Here is a 24,317-nt window from a genome sequence, read left to right on the forward strand (position 1 = left end):
AGGTTTGTGGTGGCCATAATTATGACTTCGTGGAGTTGGGTGAATTTTGATGTTGCTGTAGGGGTAAAATAATTTGAAGGCTAAATTGATTTTGTGTGGCACTGGTTTAAACCTGATACATATATATATTTATATGTATAAATATATATTATATATATGTTTTTAACATGAAATGTTGACTTCAAGAATTGGTAGTATTATTTGGGATATAAATTTGGGAAGTCATTGGAAAATCTGTGTAAAGATGCATCAACCTATCTTGCACAAGTGAAGAGAATGTAGATAAATAATTCGCTATAAATTAATTCTCTTCTTGAGTGACAGGATATTTTGAAAAGTAGGAGAAAAATATAGAGGCAGAGGGAGGAGGAAGGGAGAGAGAGGAAATGAAGATGCCTAGGAATCAGGTTGCTTAAAATAATGTACTTATCAAAATCCAAGCAAGGATGTTAAGTGTGTGATCTGTAAGAAAGCAATGTGGGCAATAGAACAAATCAAGATGTAAATAAAATGAAGCCACTAACGTATCTCTAATTATTATTCAAATAATGATCACATCAAGGTGAAATATGAAATATGTCGAAGGAAGTCATGTCCAGAAAGGAATGAAATTCAGAGAACATGGGAATGAGGAATCTCTATAGAGGTCATTTAGGATGGTCATTGTTTTCCAGTAAGCGCCACCTTGGATTCATTGGAGTCGTTCCTTGAGCATCAGATGGAATCAGATTTCGATTGTCTGAAAAATATCTATGAGCTTGGGATCTTAGATGATTGGTGTGTTTGTGGGAGATGTGAGGATGAGTATTATTGCAACTAGTATATAGATTTGCATTTTCAGTCTCTTCCAACACATGTTCGATATGAGGACTTAGAGGTTGGGTAGGAAATAGTATGAATGTTCCACAAAACCCTGTGCAAGATATTCCCATGCCTCCAATCTGGGTAGAACAAGAGAGATGAGTCTGGTAAGTCTTCCTATGCAGGAAATAATCCACACACAAGTGGGAAAGAATAACATGTTGTCCAGAAACTCACACTGAAAACTGTTCACCCACAAGCTTGCCTCTTTACCATGTGAAATGCCAAACCAAGATAGCAGCATCCCCTCTGGGCTTTCCTGGCAATCTTTATTGAGAAAACAAAGCCCATCTCCAACAGCTTGGACTAGGCCAAGTGAAACCAGCTAATACCAACATCATGTGAAAACCATGTGAAAACCGGCGAATACAATAGTTGGGAGCAAACACAAGGATGGCACAGCTTGGGACAGAGTACAAATTTGAATCCTTCCTCTTGTCTTACGCTTTTTGTTCTACCATGCAAACTCTTTGGGTTGACAAACATTATTTGCTATTCTTCACCATGACCAATGGGGATAAACTCTGATATCAGCAGATTATTGATTTGGACAGGGGCCTTTACCTGCAGTTATTTGTTTATTGAAGGAACAGTCTTTGAACCTATATTTTATTCCTTGGAAGACTTCTCCCAATTTTGTATTTTGATTTCTACCCACTTTTCTTGAGTTTTTTATATATTACCTTACTTGTCAGGCCTGCTCTAACCTGCATCTTTTGTGTGACTGTGTTGGGGTCAGCTAGCTTATTCTAAATGTGCATGATCAGTACTCAGATATAATCCAGTCTCCAAACACTTTTTTTCCTTTTTGATTTTTGGACCACACCCTGTGACTCACAAGGGTTACTCCAGGCTATGCGCTCAGAAATTGCTCCTGACTTGGGGGACCATATGGGATACCTGGGAACAAACCCTGGTCTGTCTGGCATCAACTGCATGCAAGCCAAGTGCCCTACCACACTGCCAACTCTCTGTCCCCTCCAACCACTGTTTTTAAGTGTTCAGGTCATACCTCAGGGATTGCAATGCTTAGGGATTATCCTGGTTCTACACTCAGGGATAGTCCTAGCCATGTTCAGAAAGATTATATGAAATGCAGGGGATCAAATCCAGGTCAATAGCTACATTCAAGACAAGCATTTTACTTGCTGTACTATCTCTCTTGCCCCACAACCACTCTTCTGCCATATTTAGTTGCTTGGGATCCTGTGTGATTTAAAAGGATCTTGTCTAGTGGCTTTATTTGTGGACTAATCTTAGGTGCCAAAATTCAGCAGTTGCCAGCATGCTTTTGCATATCCCTTCCTTGCCACACATTAGATGAGATCCTAATCTCAGACTTGCTTTCATTTTCTGTTCTTTCTGGATATTTTATTTTTATATAGCCATCATGAAATGATAATGTTTGGGTTTCAGGCATCCGTTGTTTGAATTTCAACCCCTTCACCAGGGTGCACTTTCCTCCACCAAAGACCTCCACCTCCATTTGGCCTCCATCAGTTAGCTTATAGAGGTGCTATTTAACATTTTTGTTAAATTTATTATTAAAGAGATTCCATTTTATTATATATAATTTTTTGCACTGTATTTTCCAATACTGTTGCTGAGAAGGTTTCATATATGAACCTTTCCAACCTTTTAGCACTTCTCCTCCTGGTTGAATGTGATCTCCATCATAGGTGTTTCCACTGTTCTGCACTCCTGCCTTACCTTTTGGCCCCTTCAAGGGGCTTCTTTCCTATTGAAGACTGGTTCTCATGTTAAGAGGAAGTGCTACTACTCACTCAGCATCCAATGTTCTGCTTACCAGGGAGACCAATGGCCTTTCCAGGCCATTGGGAGGGACTTCTCATGGAGAATAAGGCCTTTGTTTATGCTTTCCAGAGGTACCAAGAATGAATACCTCACAATGGGTGATGTCAGCAATGTGTGTGGTTCAGTTCTGGAGCTTAGACATTCCATCTCTCATTAACATTGTCATGGTAGTTGTTAATGTAGTTATTTTCCTAACTGCATTCACCACTCTTTGTGGTGAGCTTCATATTGTGAGCCAGTCTTTCTGGCACTCATCTCTGGACATTATAACAATAATGTCTTGTATTTTTCTTAAAATTCATAGATCAGTGATATTACTCTGTCTCTCTCTCTCCCTCTGGCTTATTTCACTTAACATAACAGTTTCCATGTCCATCCATGTATAGAAAAATTTCATAACTTTATCTCTTCTGATGGCTGCATAATAATCCATTGTTTTTATGTATCACAGTTTCTTTAGCCATTCATCTGTTGAAGGGCATCTTGGTTGTTTCCAGAGTCTGGCTATTGTATACAGCACTGCAATGAATATAGATGTGAAGAAGGGATTCTTTTATTGCGTTTTTCTGTTCCTAGGGCAGTGGTCGGCAAGCCGCAGCTCGAGAGCCACATGTGACTCTTTACCCTTCTTAATGCAGCTCTTCTCTGTGCCCGGAGGCCGCTCCAGGAGTGAGGACTCTGCTCCTAGCCTCTGTCAGTGCCAGCCCTTTGTGGCTTTCAAAATAAATTTCAATCGTGGTTTTGGCGAGATTTGGCTCAGTTGAAAAAAAAGGTTGCCCACCACTGTCCTAGGGTGTGGTGTACCTAGGAGTTGTGTAGCTGGGTCATATGGGAGCTCAATTTCCAGTTTTTTGAGAAATCCCTATATTGTTTTTCATAAAGGCTGCACTAGATGGCAATCCCACCAGCAGTGAATGAGTGTTCCTTTCTCCCCACATCTCCACCAGCACTGATTGTTCGTAAACAGATAGGACTATGTTAAGCTAAGAAGCTTCTGCACCTCAAGGGAAATAGTGCCTAGGATACAAAACCCACTCACAGAATGGGAGAAATTATTCACCCAATACCCATCAGATAACAGGGACCTTAGTATAACTTGATTATCTTTGTTGTCAGAAGTCAGAAAAGTGGGCAGTAAGAAAGGTAGATTCAAGAAAAGTATATGAAGCTCACCACAGAAAGTGGTGAATGCAGATAGAGAAATAACTACACTGACAACTGTCATGACAATGTCAATGAATGAGGGAAGTAGAATGCCTGTCCCAAATACAGGTGAGGGAGGGAGAAAGGAGGTGGGGGACATCGATAATGAAAATGTTGCACTGGTGAAGGGGGGGTGTTCATTTTTATGACTGAAACCCAACTACAATCACATTTGTAATCCTGGTGCTTAAATAAAGATATTACTAAAAGCAAAAGAAAGAAAGAAATATAAGAAAGCTCAATCGTCCTCAGGCCCCAGTGCTCAGGGACGGCCAGGTATAGATCTTCAGCAGAGGCATCTTGGGTTTATGTTATTTCCTTCACAGAAAATTTCAGGAGGATGTGAAATGGTAAAGCTAGAAAGTTTTATGAAAATGTATTTAGAGGGGAGAGAGGGGGAAAATATCTATTTAAGAGAGAATACAAGTTTGTCCTGAGAGGAAATATGTAAGCAAATAAACATAAAGACAAAAAAGTGAGATTCATGCTAGAAGAAAAATATTTTCTTGAAGAGTGGGCCCCAAATAGGTTTTGGAAGGAGTTTTTATACAGTTCTTCCAAATATATTTTTGGTGTTTTGCATACATGAAAGTCAATTTAGATATTACCATAAAAATATTGCTCTGTTGATGGTCTTCTCAAAATCTCATGTCTTCCTTCATAGCTTCACCTTTCTTTTTTTTAATTTTTAATTTTTTTTATTTAAACAACTTTATTCCATACATGATTGTGTTTGGATTTCAGTCATGTAAAGAACAGCACCCATCACCAGTGCAACATTCCCATCACCAATGTCCCAAATCTCCCTCCTGCCCACCCAACTGTTTGTGGTGAGCTTCATGAGGTGAGCTGTAATTTCCAACTCTTTTCTCTTTTGTGTCTGAAAGTTATTATTGCAAGAATGTCTTTCATTTTTCTTAAAACCCATAGATGAGTGAGACCATTCTGCGTCTTTCTCTCTCTCTCTGACTTATTTCACTCAGCATAATAGATTCCATGTACATCCATGTATAGGAAAATTTCATGACTTCATCTCTCCTGACAGCTGTATAATATTCCATTGTGTATAGATACCACAGTTTCTTTAGCATTCATCTGTTGAAGGGTATGTTGGCTATTTCCAGAGTCTTGCTATGGTAAATAGTGCTGCAATGAATATAGGTGCAAGGAAGGGATTTTTGTATTGTATTTTTATGTTCCTAGGTTATATTCCTAGGAGTGGTATAGCTGGGTTGTATGGGCATCTTCAAAGAGGAAACTGCACTCTCCAAGCAAGTGAAAGCAGAGATTAACAGATGGGAATATATTAAACTCAGAAGCTTCTGCACCTCAAAAGAAATAGCGTCCACGATACAAGAGCCCCCGACTGAGTGGGAGAAACTATTCATCCAATACCCATCAGATAAGGGGCTAATCTCCAAAGTATACAAGGCACTGACAGAAATTTACAAGAAAAGAACATCTACTCCCATCAAAAAATGGGGAGAAGAAATGGACAGACACTTTGACAAAGAAGAAATACAAATGGCCAAAAGACACATGAAAAAATGTTCCACATCACTAATCATCAGGGAGATGCAAATCAAAACAACTATAAGGTACCACCTCACACTCCAGAGATTGGCACACATCACAAAGAATGAGAACAAGCAGTGTTGGTGGGGATGTGGAGAGAAAGGAACTCTTGTCCACTGCTGGTGGGAATGCTGTCTAGCTTCACCTTTTCTGAAGAGTCTGTTCTTTCCTGAGTGAGTCCTTGGATTTTTGTATTTGGTGCCTCAATTTCTCTTCCACAAAGAGCTCAGAATTTGCATGTTTCAAAGGTATGTAGTCTTTATGCCTTTGGGCTATCTCAGAGCTTTGAAATCTCTGAAGTTTTATTATTTCCCAAAAGTACATTGACTGGTTTCCCTGACCTATATGCCAACAACACCTTGATCTAAGGTCCTGTCTCCAAATACAGTCACATTCTGAGGGGATCAAAATTTGAACATGGTAACCTGGGAGAAAACACACAATTCAGCACCAAAGTATGTCTTAGGTGCTGCAGAAATGGATAAGAACAGGCACTGCCTGGCCAACCCCCGGTTCTGACTAGTCCGTTTTAAAACACTGAAGTATGTAAAAATTTGCTGAACTTACTGCAGTAAGCTGCAAAGGCTGAAGGGGCCCCAGGCTGCCAGGTCCTGGTGCTGCAAGGGTCTCAGTGGCCTATGGGATCTGGCTGTTGGGTGGGGCCCCATGCCCACTCAGGGATGCCAATATCTAGTGACTGCCTAGAGGCCTGCTGCTGCCAGCTGGGGTTTTTGAGAGGGAGGGAAGGATGGGCAAGAGAGTAAGGGGGGTGGGAGGAAGGAATGGATGAAGAGAGGGAAGATGGGAGGGAAGAAGGGAGGGTGAGAGAGATACATTCAGTGTCCAGAGGTGTCCAGGAGAGGCCCAGGTTCAACAGAGAAAGAAAAGGGGATAGATACAAAGCAGGCAGCATCTTGTTGATGCTTTCTCTATGGCCTCCCGCGATCCAGCAGGTTCTGTGGTGGTCACTAGTCAGGGCCCTCAACCCGACTGTAAAATAAAAATTCACGAGTAGTGAGATCATCTTACATGTCATATATCATTTTTTTGGGGGGGCCACACCTGGTGACGCTTGGGTTACTCCTGGTTATGTGCTCAGAAATCGCTCCTGGCTTGGGGGAACATATGGGACGCCTGGGGATCGAACCGAGGTCCATCCTACCCTAGCGCTCGCAAGGCAGACACCTTACCTCTAGTGCCACCATGCCGGCCCCTCATATCGTATTTCTAATCCCTTAAAAGGACCGGTAGGATAAAGCAGAGTAGCAGCAAAGAAATAGTAAGCCAAGTCAGTCAGGAAAGAGTCAAGAAGCCAGTCTGTCTGCTTTTCTCCTCAAAGTCTCTGTGTCTCAGCCAAAAGCCAGAACTGACTTGTTTATTATCTTAGAACAAAATCCACCAGAGCAGGCCAGCGAAGAATGATCTGGGTGGGCTTTCACATATCAAAGGGGAGATTTATGGGAAATAGGCAGATGGGGAAACACCTTTGTTTGAGGGTAATGGCTAGATATCATCTTACACCTCAAGTTTTTCCTCTTATACCCAGCATGAAAAGGGGCGTGTCCAGTTCAACTGTCATTACAGTGGGGGTAATGTCCAAGGGGCATGTCCAAGTCCAACTGCCATACATCAACATATTCCCCCTTTTTATGTTCTATAACTTTCAAGATTATAGGTAGATTTATTCTCAGTGGTTGGTGAAGTTCGTTCAGGAGACGGTCTGCAAAAGTCATGGTGGTTGTCAGCTGCATTTCTCTTCTTGACATCATTTAGATGCTCCAAAGTAGAGAGACATGGGTCCAGAAGAAATGAAGAAATGAAACAGTGTTTAAAGAACAAACATTAACTTTTAACTTGTTATCAAACCTATGCATAGCCTAAAAACGTGAAAACCTCTGTCTGATCCCATATGGTAGAGGAACAAGGAATTCTTTCTAGCTGCTTTCTGATGATAGGGGACAGCTGTGCGGTCATCAGAGTTTTTCACTTTCTCTTTCATGTATCTAAGGGGTAAATATTCTCTATTTAAAAGTTCTTTCTTTCTCTCTGTCGAAATCTTTTTTCTCTATACAATAATTCCTTTAGCTCATTTTCTCCCTGTCTGTGTGTCTTAATCTCTTTTTCTCTATATTATAAATCCAAATCTTTTTCTCAATTTTTCTCTTTTTTAATAATTTTTCTCTTACATTAATTTTTCTCTTCTTCATTTAATTTCTCTTTTTAATATTTCATCTTTTTTTACTTATATTTTTTTGAAATTCTTGTAGAAGCCAGGGTTCACTTGACATGTTTAAAGAAATGGGATCCTGTTATTCACCCCATTGAATCCCCAGAATGATATGTGGTTTCTCAAGTAGCAAGGAGTGATCAATGAGCGATCCTTGAGCAGTAAGCCATACAATTCTGGATAAAAAGTGGACACAGGGAACTGAGGCTATAGGACTGTGGGTAGGATTTCTGTTTTGATGTCCAGCATTCAGTATAGTCCCCTGAGCCTTCTAGGAGTGATCCCTGAGCACAGAGCCAGGAGTAAGCACCAAGAAATGTTGGTGTGGCCTACAAATAGAATCATACAAAAGAAAGTAGGCACCTTATCTCTGACACCTAGTCTGTTGCACTGGGATTCTACTTTACTGGTTTTGTCATATGTTGTCTGGTCTAGTCATAATCTGTATGCATAAATATGTACCCAGAATGCCTCCTGTAGGAATTCAGCCCCAACTAAAAACTTCAGGATGGTAAATGTTCCTAACTAAGATAGTTTATGTATCAGAAAGCAAAGGATCAAGAGATTCGGGAAAAATGCACCTAGGAAAGACAAAAATAACAGGAAAGAATAGAATTTACAACAAATATATGTAGCTGTAAGCATGTGTGAGGCAAGTAAAGAATAAGACTGTTTAGCATCTTTCAGATGTAGGGACAATCTAGGCAAAAGTAGAAAAGGAAATTGTCAGGACTTTTTTTTTCTGAGTATCTGTGTGAAATACTGCAGTCTCTGGCATTCAAGAGACTATTTGCATTGTAATGTCTCTGTCACATCAAATAGTGTCAGTCCAGGTGGAAGAGTGATGTGTATGACTAGCCTGTGAGCCACATATGGCTGCTCAGATGACCTGAAGACCCTAACGCTTTCACAGTCCTTATGTTTCTCGCTCCTCCCTTTCTTCCTTCTTTCCCTTCCCTTCTTTTCCTATCTCTTCCCTCTCCTTCCCTTCCCTTTCTTCCCCTTCTCTTTCCTTTCCTTCCCCCATTTCTTTCCCTTACCTTCTCTTCCTTTCCTCCCTCCCTTCCCTGCCCTTTCCTTTATTCCCCTTCTCTTTCTTGTTCTTTTCCTATTTCTTTCCCTTCCCTCCTCTTCCCTTCCTTTCCCTTCTCCTTTCTCCATTATCTCCCTCCATTTCCTTCCCTCTTCCTTCTTTTCATTCTCTCCACTCACTCCCCTTTTCTCTCCTCCCTTTCTTTTTGTTCCCTTCTCTCTCTTTCCTCTTGCCTCTCCTCTTCCCTCCTCTTCCTTTTTCCCTTTCTTCCCACCCCTTCCTTTCCTGTTCCATCCTTCGATTTCTTTCTCCCCGCTTTTTCTCCCATTTTACACCTCCTCTCTCCTTCCTTCCTTTCCTTCTCCTTCCTTCCTTCCTTCCTTCTGTCCTTTCTTCCTTCCTTATTCCCTCTCTCCTACCATGTTCTCTCCTTCCTTTCTTCTCTTCCTCCTCCCTCTCTCCTTGCTTCCTCTCTCCTTCCTTTCTTCTCTCCCTCCTCCCTCATTCCCTCACCCTCCCTTCTTCCTTTTTCTTTCCATTCTCCCTTCCTCTATTTCTTATTGTAGTTTAGGTCATATGGTTATAATAGTGTTATCATTTATGGCTTTGATGTACAAATTAATCATAACTTCACCACAAAGTGCTTAAAATTTTTCACCACTACACTTATGTTACTTCTAATTCACCTCTTTCTTCCCTCACTCTCCCCTCACTGTTTGGCAACCTTAATTCTTCAATCAGAGACCAAGGACTAGACATAATTCAATACTGTCTTATTTTCTTGTGTTTGTTTGTTTCCATACTATAGATGTGTGAGCTCTCATGTATGCAAATCTTTCAAAAGCCCCATTAGGAAGAATTATAAAGAAGCTCCTTGCAAAGGTATTCAGGTCTTGCTCTTTAAGCCCTTGTTCTCCTTTGAACATGTGCCATGCTTGCTTGTTTCATTGCTTGCTTAACTCTACTTGGAGAAGCCCATGTTCTCTCCTGGCCATGCACTTCTCCCTTTAACACCCCCCCCTCACAACTTTCTAAATAAGTGTCCATAAAACCTATCTTACTTCACCATTTTTCCTCCTCCTGAAATTCTTTGCTGTGAAGGAAAGCAGTGAACCCAAAATGCTTAGCTGAGGTTGGGGACAGCTTTCTTTTTTTGGGGGGTGAGGCAAACTTTCCTTATCTGCACAGCAACTCCTCACTCCTTCCTGAGTTCACAACTCCTTTAGTGATCTCGTGGTGGGGACCATCTCCCACACCATGCAGATCAAGTTTCATAGCTCCCTCATGGGGCTGGGGATATGTGGGCATTCATGACATATTGGTGTTCATAGCTGACTTTACTACTCCTGACCCACATTTGGCATTTCCCAGAGTTCAGGTGGCAGAATGGGGTCAATCTAAGAGGTGAAACACTCTTTTCCTGAGAATACCTCCCTTGACTTCCACATTACCAAGTCACTAGCAACACAATCAGCATAAAACTACCGTGAAAACCAACAAGCTTGTTATGTCAGAAATGGCACTGGCTTAAGTGTAAAAGTTGGTCTTACAGTGACTTGCAATTTTATTTAAAGATCTTTGGTGTTTTAATGGGAAAATACACAGAACATCAATCCTACTATCTGAGTATTTTACTTTATTTTAAACCACATCCAGTGGAACTCAGGAGTTGTTCCTGGCTCTGAACTTAGAAATAACTCCTGACATGCTTGGGGAACCATATGAGATGCCAGGAATTGAACCTGGGTTGGCTACATGCAAGGCAAATGCCTTACTAGCTGTGCTAGCCCTCCAGCCCCCAACTTGAACATTTTAGGCATGCACATATGCCCCTAAACATCTCACATACTCTACGCTATGTTTTTGCTTCAGGTACCTCTAAATGCCCCAAGGAGGCTCATGTACTTCTGGGGTTGCAGCAATTCACTGAGAGACGGAGCACAAGCTCATCCTTTGGCTTCAGTCACAAGAGCTGCATCTGCAGGACCAGCCCTGGGGGCGGAGGGGGGACTTATAGGCACTGGATCACTGGATCTCTCCACAGCATGTTCTCAATTTCAAACACAACATCAATTCCAACACCCATAGGGTTCACAGAGCCTTGGAGTCTGGCATGCAGAGAATGGGTCCTTTCAGCATGCTGAGCTATTTCCAGATCTCCAAGTCCCCACAACTCTATTCCTTGGAACATGGTGACTCTTCGTGAAATCTGGAAACCTGAATAAGAAACCCAGAGCTGGTGGCCTAGGGCTCCTCAGGGAGCTGCATTCTACATGTGTCTGTGCTAAAGAGGACCTTGTGTACTTATGTCTATGTGAGAATGAGGATAATAACACAGAGCACATTCATCTGTAACTCAGGGCTCTATTCACTGGAGTCCCAGCCTCAACCCCAATCAAGTGTTCCCAGCCCCACTCCAAGCTCTTCTTAATGCTTTCTTCTGCAGTTGGCAGAGAGGTCTCTTCCCTGTTCCTCAATAACCTACCAAGACCTCTCTTCTTACCTGTTCATGTATCCACTCTCCTCAGACGTTTCTTCCTTCCACTGGCTGCATTTTTATGTTCTTGACCACATTACCACACTCTTGATCATATTCTCACACATTTTTTGCCCAGAACCTACCTGTTGAGAGGGAGAAGAAAGACCTGCACTTTATATCCTGGAACAATTCCTGAAACTAGATCTTCAGCACCCAGGACCAGAAAGACAGTCAAAGTCACCTATATTTCAGTAGGTACAGTCTTTGTCTTACACAAGGCCAACCCAGGTTAGAGCCCCTGAGACCTGCTATAATTGATAACAGGGTGCCAGGGCTTTAGGATACAATGTGCTATGGGGATGAGGATTCATCCGAATCCTTAGAGAATCCCCCAATTCCTGAGTGTTTCTACTGCAGCTGGCCTGGAGTAGCCATAAATGTAGCCTAGAGCCAGGAGTGTGGCCTGTAGTTTCCATGAGCATGGCCTGGAAAAGTCATGAGTATGGCCTTGAAATGGCCTGCAGCAGCCATGAGTGTGGCCTCCCTGCAATTGTTCAAGAGATACTAAAAGTCACTTCATTATAAAAATAAGGCATTATTACCCTCCCCCACCTGACACACTAGGAAATTCCAAAGGATTATGAGTCCTGTGTCAGGCACTGGAGTCAAGGCAAATATTAGTAATGTTCTTAGTATTTTTATCACTTAGAAATGATAAGAATTTTCTGACCCCATGTCAAATTAGGGTCAAAGGCAAATATTAGAGCAAGAGATGTTCCTAGTGCTCTTATCCCTTTGGACATTACTAGGACTTCAGCCTCTCTGGCATAGAAACTATGGTAAGAGACAATATGATTTTTCCTACTTCAGCATTAGGACTATATTATAGATTACTACTAAGGCTTACAAAGGGGAGGAGACTCTAGGATGTGTTGCAATGGGGAGGGAGCTTGAGTGAATGATGCTAAGCCAAATAATCCAGTTGCAAAATTAAAAAAAAGGTAATTTAAAGTTATAGAAATAGAAAACTCGAATAGAAAGTGAAGGTAAAATGGGAGTTAGTAATTCCCAGAAACAGAGTTTCAATTAGGGAGGTAGAGAAATTTCCAGTGAAAGATGCTAACTCTAGTATGCACATTGTCTTGAGTTTAGCCAGAGGCAGTGAGCTGTCGCACAAATCAAAGAACCACTCATTTGTAAAATATCTCAACATATCTTTCTGGAGTGCACTCCTGTTGCACTAAGCTCTGTGTCCCTAGAGATGCTCCTGCTTGCGGAGGGGACATGCAGTACTGGGGGTCCAGTCTAGAGCATTGTACACGCTTGTGCATGCTTGTAGCCACATGAGCCACATCCCCAGGTTAATTTATTGTATATTTTCCACAACTAAAATCTAGAAGAGCACAGGATTTATTTTTGAAATGATTGCTAAGAGCAACTGAGAACATGAGAACTGAGAACTGAGAAGTGGTCACTCTGCTTGCAAGGCATGGGGTCCCCTGGCAATGGTGGGAATCAGTGCTGAAGGTCCAGGGCACGCAGAGCCTGTGAGTGCCCTCGCCTTGGAATCAGCCTCCTGGCAGATGTCAGAGCTCCTCCCAAAAAGTCAGTAGTGCCCCTGGGGTGCAAAGGGAGGTCCTGAGCCTGCTGTGCTTGTGTTTCCATTAGGTAGTGGGAAAACAGTTTCTATGATCGCGCCATCTTCACTTTGATATTTGAGCTTTGACATTGCTCCTGCTGCCTGTCTTCTCCCTCACAGCTATGCCCTAGAGGACATAGTGATCAGTCCCAGTGACCACTGGGTCTGTCTCATCTAGACTTGAGTCTAGACACTTGAGTTCTCAGCCGCAGTATGGTTGGAGGTTCCCTCTGCCAGTTAAGGCAGGTTCCTTCTGACTGTGGAGTCTGGGTATCCTGGAGCTGGGACAGAACTGGACTAATCTGTCCTACTTGTCCTGTTCTTTGCCAGTCTGGTCTCAGGTGACCATCTCTTCCTCTCTACTTCTCTGTTAGCATTTGTCATACTGAAGTGACGCCTATGCCACTGCACTGTTCACTGTCATCTCTGCCTGCTCTTTATTCTTCCAGGGGAAAGGATCTTGCCTGGGTGTGCAACTTGAAACCAGCTGGATTTGCCTGTACTATGCATTTTTTTCTCCTTTATCCTTTCCCACCTGTACATTCCTTTCCTCTCCCTTCCTCCTTTCTTTGCCCCATCTCCAATTCTTTCCTTCACTCTAAGTTTTCAATTCTCAATGGAACTGTATTAATCCTCAGTGAGTCACACCTCCCATTGGTGACCTTAATAGGGCATCTTGGACCTATTTTTAAGGTGAAAAAACAGAGGCCTGGAGAGGTCAAGGAAATTGCTCAAAGCTGAGGATCTAAACCCTGAAGCCTGTACTCAGAGCCTGGGTCAAAAAACTGAGCTCTGAAAAATAGTCCTTAATGCTGATATAAAGAGGGTCATTATTAGGCCATGAATTTTCAGGCAGGCCTGTCCTATTGGTTAGATGATGATTGGGAATAACTTTCAGTTCAGAGTCCACCCTAGCAAGTTGGAGTGACCTACAGACTTTGGGAAACTCTCCCAGGATTGCTTCACCTTGGGTGGGTGTGATCTCATGTTCAGGGCCCCGTCAACACAAATTGAATTGACCTCTTGCTCCATAGGTCTTCTTTGAAGTTTAGGCAGAGAAGGAGGGATAGACAGACTTTGGCATTTCTCATGCTGTTTCTGAACTGGGCTGTGTCCTGCCCCCATCCCCACCTTGGGCCTCTTATTAAAGACTTTGCAAGAGTCACAAGGGAAAATGTGATTTGCAAGTCTCCAGCAGGTTAATAATTAGAGGGAGGGGGCATTGCCTTCCCTGTCAAGGTTTCCTCCCCCCAGTCATTGGCCAATGGGATTCTTACTTTGTATGATAACCTTCATGTCACACTCATTAGAAGAATACCCCTAAAGATTTGGGCCTTTGGGGGTCAATATTTATTGCTAGTAACATTTCAACTAAGCAATGATCTTGGATCTCTGCATCCCAGAGCCACAGTACAAATGTGGCTCCTGCTTTCTGATGACAGCAGCCAGTTAAGTAGGAAGCAGTATCTTCTGTGCAAAATAACCGAGATCATTGGAGCACATCACAAAGAATGACAATAAGCAGTGCTGGCAGGGATGTGGAGAGAAAGGAACTCTTATTCACAGCTTGTAGGAATGCCATCTAGTCCAACCTTTATGAAAAGTGATATGGAGATTCCTCCAAAAGCTGGAAATTAAGCTCACATACAATCCAGCTATACAACTCCTAGGGATATATCTAGGAACACAAAAACACAATACAAAAATCCCTTTCTCATAGCTATATTCATTGCCATGCTATTGACAATAGCCAGACTCTGGAAAAAAACAAGATATCCTTCAACAGAATAATAGCTAAAAAAAACTGTGGTACATATACACAATGGAATATTATGCAGCTGTCAGCAGAAATGAAGTCATGAAATTTTTCTATATATGGACGTACATGGAATCCATTATGCTGAGTGAAATAATTCAGAGAGAGAGAGACAGACCCACAATAGTCTCTCTCATCTATGGGTTTTGGAAAAATAAAAGACGTTATTGCAATAATCCTTAGAGACAAAGAGAGGGTGGCAGGAAGGTCCAGCTCATGACATGAAGCTTGCCACAGAGAATGGTGTGTGCAGTTATAAAAATAACTACACTGAGAACTATCATAAAATGTGAATGAATAAAGGAAGTAGAAAGCTTGTTTAGAGTACAGATGGGGGTGAGGTGGGGATGAGGATGAGGATGATTTGGGCCATCAGTGATGGGAATGTTGCACTGAAGTAGGGTGTTCTTTACATGATTGACCCAGCAAAAAATCACATTTGTAACCAAGGTGTTTAAATAAAAATATTAATAAAAAAAGAAGACTGATTACAACTGCCAATGAGCAGAACTATTCCTGGGACCATTAAGAAAGATCTTGGGGCTTGACAACTAACATGCCCAAAGCCTGTAGTCAATCTAATAACAGTATGCAACAAGGGTAGAGACACCTTCTATCTCTTAGGTCTATGGAGTTTTCTTTCTAAATTTTCCCAACATTTACTGTGCCTTAAAAAAAAAGAAATGAGCCTCATCTGCCCCCTTTCTTCTTTTTTTTTCTTTTTTAAATTTTACTTACAGTATCTATATAGGGTTCCCACCTTTTTATACAGAACCATAGAACATGAATCATCATGTTGATGATTAATCTCTATGACCTCCTACAAATTGAGAAAGTAAAGCGAATGGGGCCCAGGAGCCATGCGGTCTCAAGATCATTGAGTAGAAAAAAATGAGCAGTTGTAAATACACAAACCAAAGTTAACTGAAATAGAATCAAGAGACCCAAACTATAACAAGCTATACACAAAATGGACCTGTTACACTAGTAGTCCAGGGGTCTCTGGATGAGGTATGGGATGCATGCTGGAAACTATGGTGGAGGGAGATTAACACTGGTGGGGGAATGGCCCTAATTCACTGTCACTGTGTGTCTGAAATATAGCAGCAAAAGACTTGTAATTCACATTGGTGTCAATAAAATAATATTAAAAAAAGATGCAGAATATTTGGCAAGAAAGAGGTTGTAACACTGACATACACACACAAACTCACACAAACGGAGAGAAGAGAGAGTCAGTGGTACATCCTTAAGCACATTGCATGTTCTTATGAGGTAAGACAAGAAAATCAGCACCTCTTTCATAAGTACAATTGCAAACTATTATGAAATAAACAAAGATTAAGGTCTTTTTCAAGCACTCACATGAGCAGGTGAAAGTCAGGGCACTGAGCAAAGATCTGTGTTACTCATACTGGTCAAAAGTAGCTGTCCTGGCCCGGAGAGATAGCACAGCGGTGTTTGCCTTGCAAGCAGCCGATTCAGGACCAAAGGTGGTTGGTTCGAATCCCGGTGTCCCATATGGTCCCCCGTGCCTGCCAGGAGCTATTTCTGAGCAGACAGCCAGGAGTAACCCCTGAGCACTGCCGGGTGTGGCCCAAAAACAAACAAACAAAAAAAAGTAGCTGTCCTGCAAGGGCTGGGCCAGTCCCTGAAGTGTGCCTCCTGGCCGAGAGCTGTGAAGTGTCACTCAGCAGTGGAACTAGGGCAACATTGTGGGTAACTAGCAATTCTGGTGCTGTTCTGAGCTGAAGGGTGGGGCTCAGTGAAGCTCATATTAATAATTTTTGTGCAAGGTTTTCAAAATCATTGGTTTCTATTTTTAAATTGTTATATTGCTCTGATAACTTATAAAATTGTTGGCACTGCAATTTTAGGCATGCAGTGTTCCAACTCCAATATCACCACTATTCTTAGCATTCACCTGCCAATGAATCCTAGTTCCCTCTTATCTGCCAACTGTCTCCAGAACAGACACAATTTAATTTTAAATCTTCTAGTTTTGTTCCCATTCATATAGAATCTTTGGCTTCAGTGGTTTAGATGTCTACAGTTGTTCTGCCTCTAAACCTCAACCCAATTCCAAAGCCCTGATCTTTGCCCCTTAATGGGGAAGTCTATATTCAACCCCTCTGGACCCTTGTGTACAGATTGCATTTTCTTGCTTTGCTCCTCTTTTCCTGGTATTTATATTTCTGTAATTTGAGGACAAGTTATCTCCCACTCTTGGTACCTTCCATTTCCTTGCCATGTTATTTTATATACCACAGCTTAGTGAGAAACTGGTATTTTTATTTGTCCCTCTGACTTACTTCACTTAACCTGAGATCCTCTAATGTTAGCCCAGAAACAGCCAGTTGTGTGTTTCATTCTTCCTCATAGCTGCATAGTGTTTCATTGTATATATAGATTACATATCATTATCTACTCTTTTATTAGAAAAATGGACTGTATTCATATCTTGGTTGTCACACTAAGTGTAGTATGTACATATGAACATAACTGTGTACATATCTTTATGGATAAATGTTTTTGAGTCTGATATGTAGGTATTTTTATTAATTGGCATATATAAGCACTGGTTACATGGTTGTTCATAATAAAGTTGGTATTTTTCAAAGCTATTCATGATTGAGTTTCAGTCATACAATGTAAAACACCCTTCACCAGTGCATATTTCCTGCCACCAATGTACCCTTGTGAGTAGATATTAAGAAGTGGAATTGTGAGGCCATATTTTGAGAAGTATTCATATTGTTTTACACATGGGCTAAACCAGACAGCCTTCTCACCATTAGTCCATAAGAGTTCCTGTATCATCACATCCCTACTGACAACACTTATTTCTACTCTTTTTTTATATGTGTCATTTTGCATGGGATGAAAACTCATCAACTTAATTTGCATTTCCCTAGTGACAATGAACACCTTTTCATATGCTTACTGGACACCCATCTGTTTTCTTCAGCATCTTCTGTTTTGTTCTTTCATAATTAATTGCATACATGGGTAAAGTAATGCAATAATTTGGGGTTTTTTCCCCTGAAAAATTTTGTTTTGCATCTATTCTGGTGATGCTTCCAAATTGTTACAAATGAAAACATTTTTTACATAGTTGAAAACTGTTTTACTGACTAATCATACTTATTTTCTTTATCTAATTAACCTATGAATAGGCACTTTGGTTGACTCATAATCTAGCGACTGTGAATAATGCTGCAATGGATTTTGGATGGATATAACTGTTTCTTAAGTTTTTGGCAGAACTTGCCAAAGAAATCCTTTGTATTTCTCAATCCTTAGGATTGAGCTAACAGATCAGTGACCTCAGACTTTGCATCTTGGTGCTGTGGGTTTGACCTGGGTACTGCTTGGTACCCTGAGCCAGGCCTGAAAGCATTGTTCTGGGTGGAACCTATGAGAACACAGCTTCCCAGACACTCTCCATGAAGCTCTCAGGCTAACAATCCTGACTCTCACAGAACACTGTGTAGGATGCTTATTGCTCTGTGAATCTGGCACAAGTATGCAATTAAAACATGCAAATTCATGCCCATTTCCACATCCTAAAAATTGCCTACATACACAACCTGTGTCAATGCTTTAAATCACTATTGTTGCCCTAAGTGCCTTGACCACAGTACAATGACATCAGAACCATACTGTTTTTTAGCATTTTTAAAATATATATAGGGTGGAAAATAGGTTGTGATTGCAGAGGTCACCAAAGAAATTTTTGCATAATTCTGCTACCCTGCATTGATCTAGGGTCAGCCTCATTCAGGACAAATGCTTTAACCTTTGTATTATCTCTCTGGTCAAGATTTTCAGCCTTTTATTTATTATAACTCTGTGATGTACCAAGTTGTTTATAATACAGTTGCTTTAGGCATTAAATGTTCCAAATCATCCCATCACCAGTGTCACCTTTCCTTCACCAGTGTCTCCAATCTCTCACCCACCACCCTAGCCTAGTCCCTGACAGGCACAAACAGATTCACTTCCTATTGTTCATTACAATACAAAGGTCAAATGGAATGATCAATATTTAGATCTACAAATTGTGGTCATTGTTTTATTTCTCAATGCTGTTGCTAAAGTCAGTGTCTAAGGATTTATTTGGCTGTTGTTAAATTGAGAAATTCAACCTTGAATTGAGCCTTCTAGGATACTGTGTTTGGTGGTCTAATACGTTACCTCTCAGGTTGGCTGTGATCAGTTGGCTGATATTTTGAGGTGTCATATGGCTGCTTATAGCTTTGAGGTCCAGGACCTAGAGATCTGGAACAAATTTGTGGTCTTGGTAGTTTAATGAAATTCAGTTGTAGATCCAGCCCATTTCAATTGGAGAGTGTACGGTGTGACCACTGGGCCTTTAGACAGAAGGAGGAATCTGCCTCTACCCCTCATTTTAAGAATTCTCCAGTGTTTTCAGCCCAGGCTAGATTTCCTGGGAAGTGTCTGTGGCCTGATGTTCTTTTGGAGCTTAGTTGTGGCCTTGGAAGGTAGTAAGAATGAGGCACTTTTTGGCCTTTTGAGGCTAGATACTGTCAATTAGCAAGATTTCTCCATGTGCCTTTGCAATTTGATAACTAATTACTTTATTGCTTCATAGTTTTACTGGTGACTAATATTTATTGTATGAATAATCAATTAGTGTGTTCATTTACCTATCAAAGAACCAACAAGTTGATCCATGGTTTTGGTGACTGAATCATTTTAGGTGCATTATTTTGTGTGGATAAGTGTTTTATCTGGGGACAAGCTAGCTGGATCATGAAAACACCATATAAGAAACATTGACTTATCTTTTTATGTGTTTTTTTTTTTTGGATGGGGTATTTGGGTCACACCCAGTGATTTTCAGGGGTTGCACCTGGCTATGTGCTCAGAAATCGGGGGACCATAATGGACGCTGGGGATCAAACCCAGGTTCGTTCTGGGCACCAAGGCAAATATTCCACCACTGTGCTATTGCTCTAGCCCCTATGCTCTTTTTTAATGACCAAAATCCAAAGAAATTTTGTTTAAAAGGATAGAAGGAAAGGAAAATGGGAGAAAGACTTTCATAGTATTGAAGAAGTCTTTTAAAGATACCCAAATAGTCTCTCTTTCTTCCTTTCTCCCTCCTTCCTCCTTCCTTCCACAGTCTTTTCTTCTTTTTCTTTCTTTCTTTCTTTCTTTCTTTCTTTCTTTCTTTCTTTCTTTCTTTCTTTCTTTCTTTCTTTCTTTCTTTCTTTCTTTCTTTCTTTCTTTCTTTCTTTCTTTCTTTCTTCTTTTCTTTCTTTCTTTCTTTCTTCTCTTCTTTTTTTTTTCTTTCTTTTTTTTTCTTTCTTTTTCTTTCTTTCTTTCTTTCTTTCTTTTTCTTTCTTTCTTTCTTTCTTTCTTTCTTTCTTTCTTTCTTTCTTTCTTTCTTTCTTTCTTTCTTTCTTTTCTTTCTTTCTTTCTTTCTTCTTTTTCTTTCTTTCTTTCTTTCTTTCTTTCTTTCTTTTCTTTCTTTCTTTCTTTCTTTCCTTTCTTTCTTTCCTTTCTTTCTTTCCTTTCTTTCTTTCTTTCTTAATTCTTTCTTTCTTTAATTTTCTTTCTTTCTTTCTTTTTTTCTTTCTTTCTTTCTTTCTTTCTTTCTTTCTTTCTTTCTTTCTTTCTTTCTATCTTCTTTCTTTCTGTCTGTCTGTCTGTCTGTCTTTCTTTCTTTCTGTCTGTCTTTCTGTCTTTCTTTCTTTCTTTGTCTTTCTGTCTTTCTTTCTTTCTGTCTTTCTTTCTTTCTCCCTCTTCTTTTTGTTTTCTTTCTTTTTCCTTTCTTTCTTTCCTTAATTCTTTCTTTCTTTCCTTCTCTTTCTTTCTTTCCTTCTCTTTCTTTCTTTCTTTTCTTTCTTTCTGTCTTTCTTTCTCTTTCTTTCTTTCTTTCTTTCTTTCTGTCTTTCTGTCTTTCTTTCTTTTTCTTTCTCTTCCTTCCTCCCTTCCTTCCTCTCTCCCTTCCTCCCTCCCTCCCTTTTCTTTCTTTCCTTCCTTTCCTTCCCTTCCTTCCCTTCCTCCCTTCCTCCCTCCCTTCCTTTCCTTCCTTCCCTTCTGTCCTTTCCTCCCTTTCCTTCCTTTCCTCCCTTTCCTTCCTTTCCTCCCTTCCTTTCCTTCCTCCCTTCCTTTTCTTCCTTCCTCCCTTCCTTCCCTTCCTTTCCTTCCTCCCTCACTCCCTTCCTTTCCTTCCTCCCTCCCTCCCTTCCTTTCCTTCCTCCCTCCCTCCCTTCCTTTCCTTCCTCCCTCCCTCCCTTCCTTTCCTTCCTTCTTCCTTTCCTTCCTTTCCCTTTTTCCTTCCTTCCATTCCCTTTTTCCTTCCTTCCTTTCCCTTTTTCCTTCCTTCCTTTCCCTTTTTCCTTCCTTCCTTTCCCTTTTTCCTTTCTTCCTTTCCCTTTTTCCTTCCTTCCTTTCCCTTTTTCCTTCCTTCCTTTCCCTTTTTCCTTCCTTCCTTTCCCTTTTTCCTTCCTTCCTTCCTTCCTTCCTTCCTTTTCCTTCCTTCCTTTTCCTTCCTTCCTTTTCCTTCCTTCCTTCCTTCCTTCCTTCCTTTTCCTTCCTTCCTTCCTTCCTTCCTTCCTTCCTTCCTTCCTTCCTTCCTTCCTTCCTTCCTTCCTTCCTTTTGTCCTCCCTCCCTTCCTCCTTCCCTCCCTCTGTATGGGATGATAGGGATTGAACATTGGTTATCTTCATATAATGCAAGTGCCCTATCCATCACACTCTCTCTCTGATTCCAGGGCTCTAGATTTATGTTGGATTTAGGCTTATAGTATTGGCCAATAGATGCCTGCTACAGTGTGCAGTATAGATAAAGAAGTCAGATAACTCCACAGGTTTAAGCCTGAGTAACTAGGAAAATTAGACTCCCACTCATTGTCAAAGAAAGTTGGTGATGGAGCCAGTTTGCAGTACCAACATTAGGAGGGGAGCTATTTATTAGATTTCAACTGAAGATGTCCAGGATATGCTTACATGCATGACTTTGCTGTTCACACAGACATTTGAAACAAATTTTGGAACCTCAGCATTTAAATAGTATTTACATCAATGAGCTTTTTTGAGATTAATTAGGATATGAGTATAAATGAAAAAGACTCAAGGACTGAAACCTGGGTACTCAGCATTAGGAAGGGGATTGTTACTGTGAAGTAGAAGCTATAAAGGAGAAATCAAGGCAGCAGCCAGCTAAAATGCTAGAAAGCAATGATACGCAGGGCTGAGAATAGGCTGAGAACCTAACACCCACTTGTCCTGCTTTGTCAGATACTTTTCCAATTAGGCTCTGGAAAGGTCACATTTGGAGAGCTATTCTCATGTTCAAATGGAAATCACCATATTCTAAAATGTTCTCATTCCCAGGAAAGCTGGAATGGCCAAGAGCCCTAAATGGGAGTCAGGAGAATAAATTAGCTAAGGAGTTATGTGTAGGCAGTAGAGATAGAAATTGTATCTATCTTTTTTCTGTGTATCATTGACATATCTACATAACGAACATTACTCAATATATTACTATTCATCATCTATCTGCCTTTCAGCTATCATTGTGGATTGAGTGATCTACCTACATACCTACCTTACCACTGACACACCGATTTGTCTACTAGTTCCCTAACCCAGGTACATCTGACTCTTTTGAGAAGGCAAGAATCCAGCCAATGTCCCAGTGTGATGCCTGGTGGCCTTCCTGGAATAAGAGGGGTGGTTCAGGGACAGGTATATTTGCAAGTGGTTGGGAAGCTGGCTGTCAGTTTGCCTCTGGAGAAGGAAGCAACAGCATTGGTAGGAAAGTGCCTGTAGGGGGCAGTGTTGGCAGTTAAGGAAAGGTGAAGAGGTTCCAGGGAATGGATGAAATCTTTACTGGCAGGGACTGGGAGTCTATAAAGGCTTTCAGTGAAGAGTGACTGGCACTCAGAACCCAGTGCTTCCTGAGCTTTAGCTATGGTGAATTCTTTCTTTTTTTTAAGTGGCCAAAGGTTTATTGAAAAAATAAGAGAATACAGACTGGGGAGATAATACAGTGGGTATAGTGTTTGGCTTACACAGAGACAATCAGGTTAGATGGCAGCATCCTCTAGTCCCCCAAGCCTGCCAGGAGAGATTCTTATGTATGTATGTACGTATGTATGTATGTATGTATGTATGTATGTATGTAATTATACATTATATGTAATTTATTTATTCAAGCACCATGGTTATAGAAATGTTCATAGTTGTGTTTCAGTCAGAATAAACACCACCATTCACCAGTGCAACCTTCCCACACCATTGTCCCCCATTTCCCTCCCACCCACCAATCTCTGGTCAGGCATTGTTTTTTCTCTTTGACCCTCTGGTTTTCAGTATTGTTAATGAAGGGATGTCATGCATGCCACTTTCCCCTCTTTTTTTTTCCAGAGTATTCAGTATGCAGATATACATAGGGGATTCTAAGTAAATTGTGGTGGCACCTTTTTTCTCCAGAAGACCTGGAGGTCAGTAGGGAGACAGAATAGACAACTTTACAAACAATTGTGACAAAGTGGAGAAAGTTAAAGTAACTGAAGGCCCAGTAGTCAAAAGTATCCCAGTGAGTTCCCTTCCCCCACAGGGATGGAAGTATGAATGTGTCTGAAGAGAGGCTGTGGAATGGACCTCACTACAGTATCTCAATAGGCAGAAAGCAAGCTGAGTTGGGTTCCAATGAAATAGCTGGAAGGCGGAAGAAGGGCAGAAGACTGTGGGGCTTGAAATTGCAATGGCAGACCCCCTGGGATGACTGACAGGTGCTACAGCTTCCTCCTAGCCCCCTGATGTCCCACTCCCATCCTCCTTCCTCTCTGCCTACAATGGATCTATGGTCTCTTAACTCATGTGACCCACATCACTAGAAGTACAGGCACCCTGGGACCAAGATACAGTAAAACAATTGGGGCAAAAGCCTAACTTGTGCCCAACTTAGATTTGATTCCTGGCACCACATGGTCTCCCCAAGCAGCACAGGTCAGCCCTGGAGACTCCTCCCACCCCAAACTGCTGGTGCTGGGGGCAGATATTGACAGCACCCTTGCTGTGTGCTAACCAGGTTGATGCAAAATCACTGGTGGGGCTCCTAAGCCCCATTCTAGTCATAGCAAGAGGGTACTCACCACCCAGATACCAACCTTCTCTCCCTGAACCCCCAGTCATCATGCTCACCCCTACCATGTATGTTCTGAAGTTGGGGACTATACTCTCTCTCTTTCTCTCTCTGTCTGTCTTTCTGACTCTGTCTCTCTGTCTGCTTCTGTGTCTCTCTCTCTCTCAACCTGAGGACCTATCCCTTTGCTCCTTCATTGCTGGGGTGGGGATAGGGGGAGGAAAGGTTAACTCAGATGATTGAAAAGACCAAATGTTGAAGGGACCCTTAGTTCTTGCTTTTAATATTCTCCCAGGGAGAGTTTTCACAAGGAGATGCTTCTGGCAGCAATCTGGGGGGTGGATGGGGTGGGCTTAGAGCCAGGCCCTTCTTTACAGGAGCTTGATAGGTGGGCACATGCTTCCGCTGGCATATATTCAGGACTACTCCAGGTCTTCCCCTAGTCTTCAGTTCTACTTCCCACATGTCCCTCTTGCAAAGTTCTTGACTCTCAGGCTTCTGGTCAACCCCAGGTCTAGTGTTCTCAGCAGACAGTGATGAGAACA

This window comes from Suncus etruscus, chromosome 3 (genome assembly GCF_024139225.1).
Source record: "Suncus etruscus isolate mSunEtr1 chromosome 3, mSunEtr1.pri.cur, whole genome shotgun sequence".
Classification (NCBI taxonomy): domain Eukaryota; kingdom Metazoa; phylum Chordata; class Mammalia; order Eulipotyphla; family Soricidae; genus Suncus; species Suncus etruscus.